At 34.9% G+C, this 10613-nt stretch overlaps 1 pseudogene; it reads left to right on the top strand.

Moving 5' to 3' along the window:
• The first annotated feature begins 910 nt into the window (after positions 1-910).
• Positions 911-1739, top strand: LOC109450324 (protein SET pseudogene; annotated as a pseudogene).
• The last annotated feature ends 8874 nt before the right edge of the window (positions 1740-10613 follow it).

Here is a 10613-nt window from a genome sequence, read left to right as displayed (position 1 = left end):
AATGATACCTTTGCTGGGTAGAGTAATCTTGGTTGCAGCAATTACAGCATTTATCTACACCTTTGTCTTGACCAGAAACCCCCTGACACTTTTAGATTCTTGATTGTGTTTTGTTGCCAACCAGACTCTACAGTAATACAGAAAAATACGTATTGCCTCATGTATTTTTTAAATCAGTATGAAAGTAGTCCAAAATTGAGGAAGTTGTTCATAGAAATGAGGATAAAGATTTTATTTATAATATATAATATCTCTATATAGTATATCTCTCTATATATAATACCTATATCTATATCTATATTTATATCTATCTCTATTTGTATCATCTATATCTATATCTTTTCCTGTCTCCCATTAGGTGGGCCTTGATTCTGCAAGACCACCAGAGTTAGGGGGTGCATGGGGTTTAGTAGATCTGTTTGTAAAGTTTATGAAGGGGAAGAACTAAATTCTCTTAGCTTAGAAAATAAAAGGAGATAAGTATTACTGGAAGAATTAAGTGTATAGGTTGACTAGAGGAATATGAAGGGAACTTTTAGGACCACATTAAATTTGTAAACAACTTTTTCCACAATAATTTTCAGGCTGTTTAACAGGGTGTCTGAAAAACTCCTTACCTCTAAATTGACAAGTATTACTTCATTCTGCTTATATTAGTAGTTATCTTTAAAAATATTAATTATAGAAGCATTTTATGTAAGAACATTTACATTTACCTGCTACCAATCCTGAAGCCATAGCCTTTTTCTTGTAAGCCAGTAACAGCTCAAAATATACAAATCCACGGATTGGTGGGATTGAGGGTCAAGGTTTGGTGTATAGAGAGGAGGGAGCTGCACTGGGTCTTCAAAACTCACTATGGAGTTCTCATAGCTTTTTCCAGATGTGATTCTTAGACTCTCCTCACACCATGGCATCTAAAAACCAGTCTTTACTCCCACCTCAAACAAAGAAACTGGAGAAGACATCGACCTCTCTGGACTTGCCAAAGGGAGAAAAAGAATAGCAAGAAGCGATTGAACACATTGATGAAGTACAAAATGAAACAAAGACTTAATGAACAATCCAGTGAGGAGATTTTGAAAGTAGAACCAAAATATAACAAACTTCACCAACCATTTTTTCAGAAGAGTTCAGAATTAATTGCCCAAATCCCAAATATTTGGTAATAACATTTGTCAACCATCCACAAGTGTCTGCACTGCCTGACGAAAAGGATGAAGAGGCACGCCATTATTTGACAAAAGTTGAAGTGACAAAATTTGAAGGTATTAAATCAGGTTACAGAATAGATTTTTATTTTGATGAAAATTTTCCTTTGAAAATAAAGTTGTCTGCAAAGAATTTCATCTGAACCAGAGTGGTGATCCATCTTCAAAGTCCATTGAAATCAAATGGAAATCTGGAAAGGAATTGATGAAATGTTCAAGTCAGATGCAGAATAAAGCCAGCAGGAAGAGACAGCATGAGGGACCAGAGAACTTTTTACCTGGTTTTACTAATCATTCTGATGCAGGTACAGATGAGCTAGGAGAAGTCATCAAAGATGATATTTGGCCTAATCCATTACTACTTGGTTCCTGACCAAATGATGAAGAAGGGAAAGAAGAAGACGATGATGATGAAGAAGAAGAAGATTGGAAGATATTGATGAAGAAGGGGATAAGAATGAAGATGAAGAAGATAAAGATGATGATGAGGGAGAGAAAGGAGAGGAAGTTGAAGGAGAAGATGACTAATGGAACACCGATGGGTTACAACCTTCCTTTTTTAATTTTCTCCAGTCCTTGGAAGCAAGTAGCAATTTTTTTTGTTGTTGTTGTTCTTTTTCCTCTTGTGCTCAGTCACCTTATTTTTGAGATTTCTTTTCTCTCCTTTATACCATGGTTCTCACCTTATCTGGGGGTGGAGAATATCTTGAGCAGAATACAATGGGAAAAGAATTTGCCCCTTTCTGTTTAAAATTCATTTTTATCCCATCCTGTCTCAACAAAAACTTTATGGAATCAACACTACTGTGCTCTGTGGGAAGAAAGAAAGCTTCTGCTCCCTTAGCCTCTGCTGGAAGCTGGAGGGTGCTAGGTCACTGTGTAGTAGTTCATAGAATTCTAGTTTTTTTCCCTCCTTTCTCTGTATATTGGGCTCAGAGATTACACTTTGTCTCTATGTGAATATAGACAGCATTTACCAACATGCATCTAGCTACATTTCTGTTGCTTAAAGAAAAAAAGCAACTTAAAAAAATGGGGTTAATGAGGTTATAGAAAGTCAGCTAAGGGTGGGTTTGAGGTGTTTGGGTGGGTTCAGTGGACATTTTGACAATGTGGCTTCTCCTTTGGCATGTTTAATTGTGAAGTATAATGGACATCCTTGCAGTTTAAGATGACACTTTCAAAATAAAATTCTCTTTAAATAGGAAGAAAGAAAGAAAGAAAGAAAGAAAGAAAGAAAGAAAGAAAGAAAGAAAGAAAGAAAGAAAGAAAGAAAGAAAGAAAGAGAAAGAAACTAAACTCACTGTGCAAAAACCCCAGCCTTTTGTAACTTGGGAGTATTTCACAATAACTAGAATAATTTAATCTTGAATTTTCAGTGCAGATAGTCTATCTAGATGATGGCATAGCAATGATACAAATTATTTTCACAGTTCAGTTTGTGAAAAACCCTTTTTCTTGTGTGTGTGAAATACCTTTAAGCAAATATCCTATTAATACTCTATAGGTCAGTGATTGAATATTCAAAGAATGTCACTTTGCTATAAAAACTTTATCAAGATTTAATTTTCATGAAAGCAGAAAGGCAGAGTATCTTTACATTAAATCATAATTAAAATCCATGTGATATTACCTACAAATATTTAGGACTTTATTTAACTGAACCAAAGATAAAAAACGAAACTAATGAATAACAAAGTTCATTGTGCAACTGCCAATTAATGTAACAGTCTAACAATTGCTCAGAAAACCCAGGAAAATTTAAGCATACACATATATATGTAATTAATGTAATAAAACATGTATGCATTATTTTCTCATATAAGGTATCTATGTAGAGCTATAGGGTTGTGTATGTGTGTGTCACACGTTGTGTTATTTTCACAGCCAAGTTCATTTTTACAAAAACAGAAATTTTTTTAGTGAAGATTTTATCCTATTCCTTTGAACTAGGATTACGGAATTTCATATTCTGCTCTCCTCTGAGTTCCATTTTATCCTTTAGAGTCCAAAAATGGGACTATAATATAAAAGCATTAAGCTTCCTTGCTTGACTTATAAAATTGTGCAGTGATATTTCCAGTAATAAACCCCATAAAGTATGACTTGTTTTATGAGCAAAGATGTCCAAAACACTTAAGAGTAACCTCTGAATCTCTGTGGAAGATTATTAAGCCTGCTTTGGTGCCTCATTTTATCTTTAGTTGCACATGCTTGATAATGAAGTTGAAGAAAAACAACACGTACTAGCCCAGGGAACGCACAAAATAAAACAAAATGGAGGAATGCTCTGAGGCTGAAAATGGAACGTGTACCTAAATACATCAAGTTCAAGGGGAAGGAGTTAGAGGCTGGAAATGTCCAGAAAGGACCTTGGCATCTTCTTCCCCTGCATTCCCTTTCTACCTCCCCAGGAGCAGATTTCATGCTCTCTGCTGTTCAGAGTTTTAAAACCTTGTACTGCGATGTGAAATGACCTTTTTTTCCTAAACAGAATATGGATCTCATCACTTCCAATGCTGAACTAGAAGCTTGAGTACAAAATAGAAGGTAGAGAGACTCAACAAACTCAAACTGAGTAAACTTTGAATGCTTGACTAGTGGCTACCAGCCTTGAAGAAAAAAATCAAAGTAACACACCACTGCTGGGGATCAGTTTGTATCATTTGGGAATGCTAATCATGCACAATTCAAAAATTGCTCTCAGCTATTAATATCCTTTGCATGTTAATTCAGGGTTTCTTACACTTATGTAATGGACCATTCCCTTAAACAAAAAATAAATTTTTGAGAATTCTCCCTATTGATTTAAATATTTATTTTGGTGTTATTTAAATAGGCATGAACATAAAATAGGTATAGACTTCTTACATCTATGACTCATATTTGACTTTGAAAATGAAAACTATAACAAATTCAATAAAATGCAACTATTAAATAATAAAATTCAAATAATTTAATTTGTTAGATAAAGTTGATTTTTTAACTGTAAATGGCAAACTCAAATGTTCTGGAAAACATTCTTTTGAATTCTACATGTGAATGTTCTCTTTGCCCAGTACTTTACTAAAACAACACCCCTCAGTGTCATTTGCTCTTTATTTGCCATGGATATATATATATGTTTTACTCATTAATTTGTTTTGGTTATTTTTTTCCTTTAGGTTGCAATGATTATAAATACCCAAACTGTTTGGCTGTACACACAGTGTTATTAAAGTTTATTTAAATGATACAGAACAGCATTGTCCAGTAGACTTTCTACAACAAGGGAAATGTCCTATATCTGCACTGTCTAATGTGGTAGACACTAGCCACATATGGCCAATGAGCATTTGAAATATGATTAGTGTGACTGAGGAACTGAGTGTTAATTTTATTTAACTTAAATAAATTTACATTTAAATTTTAACAGTCTTGACTAGTGGCTACCAGTCAGTGCATATCTAGAATATACTTATTTGAATTTTTTAGTTAAAATGGAAAGTAGAATGTTATAATCTCATAAGGAACTTTTGGATGGTTTAGAATATACTGACTCTAGTTTAAGAATCAACTGCTATGGGTGATTATTTGATCAGTCCTGGACATAAACGTTCCCACTGTGTACATTCTCTCCGCTTAATGGGCATAAGTTAAATTCTGTGGAAACTTTGACTTGGGAATAAATCTGGTGTATTTAAAAGGAATCCAGAACAATGGTAATTGGGATTTTTAAGGAAAAGAATTCTAAGCAGAGAAACCTGGAAAAGTTGCTGCTTTCTAACTAGCACATGCAGAACCACGCAGTGACAGACCAATGTGGTCTACTCTATGAGAGCAAGATGTAAAAAGTAAAATATGTGGTATTTGAAAAGGATTTAGTGCAGTTTTTCTATCTTTATTGAGATATAACTGAAATATTGCATTGTGTAAGTTTAAGGTGTACAAAGTGATGATTTGATACATGTATATATTGTGAAATGATCACCACAATAAAGTTAATTAACACACCCATAACCACCTCACATAATTACCATGTTTTTTGTAGTGAAAACATTTAAGATTTACTCTCTTAGCAGCTTTTAAGAATATAGTACGGTATTGTTAATTTCAGGTACCATGCTATATATTAGATCATTTTTAGAGTCAGTTTCTTTTTTGTAATTGAAACTTCTTTTCAGACTGTCCCTGCCATCATTTTGGCCCTGGTGGAATGTCTATGACCATCTCCCAGGTCAGGCCACTTTGGTCAGTCTACATTGGGAGAGATGGGAGTTCAGATGAAGTCTTAGCAAGGCTTACTCCTGCCTGGGTATGCTATAGATAACAAATCACTCCCTCCCACTTTACTGAGGGAGGATAGAGCAGTATATGAATAATATCTTCTCAAAAAGATTTACAATTTAGTAGGGAGATAAGACGTAAATGATCTTTTGTTGTTAAAGTTTCAAGAAATCACATGTCTAGATCCAAATATGTGATAAGATGATGAGTTCAGAAGAGAGACAAAATTGGGTGGTCTGGAAATGCCAGATAAGCTTCATTCTCATATACCTATGTCTCATACACTCAGAAGACATATCTTGAATATTATTTGATCCTATATATATATCAAGGTTCATGCCCTTTTAAATTATTTTTGAGGTGACTGACATAGGATTAGGCATTTCTGAATAGCTAGTAAATAGCGATAAGATGTCAAGGAATAGAATTCTGGGCATTTTTAGTTTAAGAAGTAAAAAATTAGGAGAAACATCAGAAACGAAAAGGCTGTGGTGAAATATAAACATACAAGAGAGAAAGCTGAGTTTCTACAAATGTATGTCCCATAATCATGCTTTCAGATAGTGGATAAATATTTTGTCCTTATCTATTGATCTCAAGATGGTAATACATGTATAGAAATCGAACATATCTGGAGGGAACAAAAAGTAATAATCTTGGAGACAACATAAAAAAAGGAATATATATGCTCTCATTGTAAATTTATAGGCTGCAAATCAATAATCCGAATGCCACACTGAGAAAAGAATATTTTCTACTGAAATACAATTTTTGATACTACTGTTAGACCTACATTGTTAGTACTAAAGGTCTATAAAATATTTTCAAGGCTAGTGGCACCAAGGAAGCCAGCAAATCTATGATGCATTCTGATCATCAGAGTGTAGTATGTCCTTGACAATTGTAAATGGCCCAAACAATGGTCTGTGGGAAGGTGAGCAACTTGCTCTCTAAAGTGTGGTCTTTAGCAGTGCTTGGACATCCCCGATTTTCTTTATTTATCTCACATCCCTCAATGTTACCAAATACTTATTGACCCGATCATGTCTTGGGTTCATACAATCTCTTGGGAGTAATTAATGGCAATTGTATGAGAGAGGACCTTGAAAACAAATGCTCAACACATTCTTTTTATTGAGAGGAATGAAGGGGAGGAGAACTGAGCATCTTCTGTGCTGAATACTTTAATAATTCAAATCTTCATGGAACACAGAGACTCAAACATTAGGAGCAGTGCTAAAACATGCATGAGTTAATGCTTGCATTAAACTGCATACCATCTGAACAGGAACTAGGCCTAATTCTCTGCTTTTGATATCATCGCAAACTTTGATGATTCAAGTCTTCCAAGAAGTGCACACCTAAAATGGGATTAGACATGCAAAAGTTTTATTGGAGAAAATGCCTGTGAAAGATAAGAGGGGAGGCAGCAAGAGTAGGCAAGGAGAACGTTTCAGACTGAAATATAGGTCTGATGCCTGAAAAAGCATAGAAGGAAGGAAGGGTTGGGTAAAAAGAGACTGAGATTGAAGCTTAATTCTGAGAAAGTTCGTGCCAGGCCTATGAGAAGTTCCTGAGCCAGATTTTCATCCTGCATTGGGCACCAAGTTCATGTTCTGGCCTCCATTGTGCTCAGTCAAGAGCTGGGAGCAGCCATGAGGAAGCATCACCTGGTGTAAATGATTCAATGGATTTAAAGGTGCAGCAGACAGAGCCTGTCAGTCAACTTCACTCCTTGCCACAGGTTCTCTTGAAGGAAATCTGATCATGGATTTCCTCCATGAATAACACAGGTACATGGCACTTGGCTTAACGTTTTCTTTTAAATTCTCTCCTCTGAACTAGGAAATGAAATTTTCTCCAGTAGGGATTTGAGAAGATTGATTTCTACTATGGTTGTTTTAACTCTCTCCTACCCTAACCTTGTTCTTCTAATTGCTTCCTCTGCACTGTACATTTTTCTTCTGGACTTTATGCACAGGTACCAGAGACAGATCCTTGAGGCAGATTTTAATATAGAGAAACATCTTTCTGTAAAATAGATTGCTCTAAAGTACAGTTAAAGTCTCACCATAGGCAATATAATAAAGTTTAATAGTTGAAAGTCTCAGTGGATATTCTTCTGAAATGGTCTCATCTGTAAGTGTATATATAGCTAGAATCTCTAGAACCAATGGTCTACAAAGCCATAGACAGCTGACAAGATTTGGCCCTGGAGTGACAAATTCAGGCTTGCATGTTTAGAATGATGTTTGGTTGGGAATGAGATATTTATCTATTGCTGCTCTGTGGTTTGTTTGTTGTCCTGAGAGACTTAGCATATGCAGCAGCAACATATCATTGATTTTGGACAACCAGAGTCATTGAAAGAAAGCTATTTGGATTATCTTGGAGAAAGCTGTTGGCAGGTGTGTGTCCTGAATAAATGAACAAGTTGATAATTACACACCTGGAACTGAAAGAGCAAAAATGTGGATGGTGACTTGCTGGAGTAGAGGCCGATCACTACAGTGGTTTTGGATGAGTCTATATATGGTTCCTACTTTCTTTTTTAAATTTATTGGCAAAAGGATGTGACTCACATGGCATTGCTTTAAATTGTATTACTAATCTCTTCCAACTCTGCATGGATTTGTCTGAATTATATTTTCTGTCCCTCTAGATTGCTTTTTACATATCATCTAGTATTTGGCACAAGAGGATATGGCAGTGATCCTACCTAACTCATTCTCAGATGAATCGTTGTATAAAGAATTTAGTAGAATAAAAAGGTTTGGGCAAAATGTTCTTCTTTACTCCAAAGGCATTTATTCGATAATTAAATGTTACTGAGGAACTATTAGGTTGGTGCAAAAGTGATTGCAGTTTTTGCAATTATTTTTAACCCTTTAAATTGCAATTACTTTTGCACCAGCCTATACTCTGTGACCAAATATATGGAAGATATAGAATCAAAGATAATAAGATATGTTCACACCTTTGAAAAACACAACTTGGGGGCAGTTTTTCAGATAGCTAACTAACAACGAGGTTGATAAGGGATGGGTTCCATTTCCTGCAGTGAATCCTGACTGATACAGAGGGAAGGTCATCATATCTTACTGTTGCTTAAAGGTCTTCAGTCTCGTCATAGTTTTCAGGAAGAATGGCAAATTTATTTGCCTGGAAATCATAGCTAATACTTATTGAATGCTTACCACGTTACCGTTTAAGTGTAGATACACTTAAAGTGTAGTTCACTTTAACGTCACAAAATCCTGAGGTCTATATTTTACAGATGAAGAAAATGAGACATAGAGAGGTTAAATATCTTTCCCAATATAAAATAGTTAGTAAATGGTGGAGTTAGGATAAAATGAAAGCAGTTGAGCTTCAGAACTGTAATTGAACCCATTATTCTGTGCTACAACACCGTCACAGCTCTTGTCAAGGATGAGAATTCAAATCCTCTCTATCTTGTACCCCACTGTACGCATATATTCCTCAAGACATACCTACTTCTTGTCATGTTGTTTCACACGTTAGTGCTCTTGCACAAACTGTTTCTTCCGTCAGCTTTAATTCAACTATGATTTACTGAGCTCCTGTTTTTGGCCAGGACAATTCAAGATACTGGGATTGTTACTCCTATTAAAATGACAAATGCAGTCTTTCCCTTTACGTAGGTTATAGACCACAGGGATTTGAAAGCAAATAAAGAGAAGCTACAATATAGAATGATAGGTGGGATTAAATAAAGAGGATGTTATATTTGTGCTACCATGAGAATTGAAAAAAGTCCGGGAAGCATACATGGGGGCACAATTTGAGCCAAAAGGTATAGGAAAGATGTAAGTCTAAACAGATAGCTTAATGCCTGGCATTTTTGACCGTCCATACCTGGCTAATTCCTAGGTATCCATCAAGGCTATCAATTTCTTCTTTGAAAATCCAACCTTTTTCCCAATTTGAACAGAAAGCACTTATTATTTTGCACTGCATTTTTTTTTTTTTTCTGCTGCTATTTATTGCCTGTCTTTTCTCCCACTAAATCAGTTTTTTCCTTGAGGGCAGAAATTATTACTTGCTTATTTTTGTCCCCACTATATCTACTACAATGCTGGCTCAGCATACTCTCTCTCTCTGTTTGTTAATGAATGAGGAAATTGTGGAGGACGAAGCAAGAAGAAAAAAAGTAATCAGTTCAAGGTGGGTCTTCTATATCTTGCCAGTTATTTAAAATGTTTTCCTAGATGATCAGCTCTCCTTAGAGTTGGCAATAAAAAATGATTTTGTGTTCCATTCATATTCTGTGTTCATTTGCATCCATGAGTCAAACAGGTTTTCTAGATTGATTAAAGCATCACATTGATGGGGCTAAAGTAAGCTTCATCTTTTATGGATAGTTTGCTTTATTTGTATCTATAATCAGAGGTTGCCACATGTACTCTGGCCACTTGACCTGCAGATATATGACTTTGGTTATAAGGAGAACCAGATAAGAAAACATGTATGGATCACCCCAAATCAATTTCCATTCATGGAACAACAGTGGTCATATATATGCTAACAATGGTGAACCAATAACTTCACCTTCAAATATTCAGGGCAACATGTTATATATATATATATATATATATATATATATATATATATATATATATATATATATATAAGTTCAGGTATCATTTCTCTATATTACCATATTCTGCTTAAAACTAAAGTGCTAGACAAACCTCCAGGGTTAACATAATGTGACCATGCATATCAATAGCATCATAGACTTAGAAAAGTTATTAGAATTAATGCAGTGTTCCTGAATGGTCAAAATAATTTTGTGATTTATATGTGTCTTGATAAAATTATTTTCCTCAACTGTTTCCACTTATGTAATGAGTTATATTGACTTACAAAAAGCTTCTTTGTTATTTGATTCTTATCTGAGTAATTTAACAATAGAGCATACCATTTACTTTCTCTAAACTCAGGCTAGAACCATAAAACTCTTTTCTTTTCAAAACAATTGATCTTGAGGTACTTATAGATTCTAGATACTTTTAATTTGGCAAGAATAACAAAGTGATTTAGGTTAGTCCCTTGAAAAAAACCCACCATGAGTATGATTAAAATGATCTCTATGGTTGATTTCTAGAAAAA

Source organism: Rhinolophus sinicus, chromosome 14 (assembly GCF_057876585.1).
Source record: "Rhinolophus sinicus isolate RSI-liver-muscle chromosome 14, RSI-T2T, whole genome shotgun sequence".
Classification (NCBI taxonomy): domain Eukaryota; kingdom Metazoa; phylum Chordata; class Mammalia; order Chiroptera; family Rhinolophidae; genus Rhinolophus; species Rhinolophus sinicus.
The sequence above is the reverse complement of the archived record's forward strand: the minus strand, read 5'-3'. Positions and strand labels throughout refer to the sequence as shown.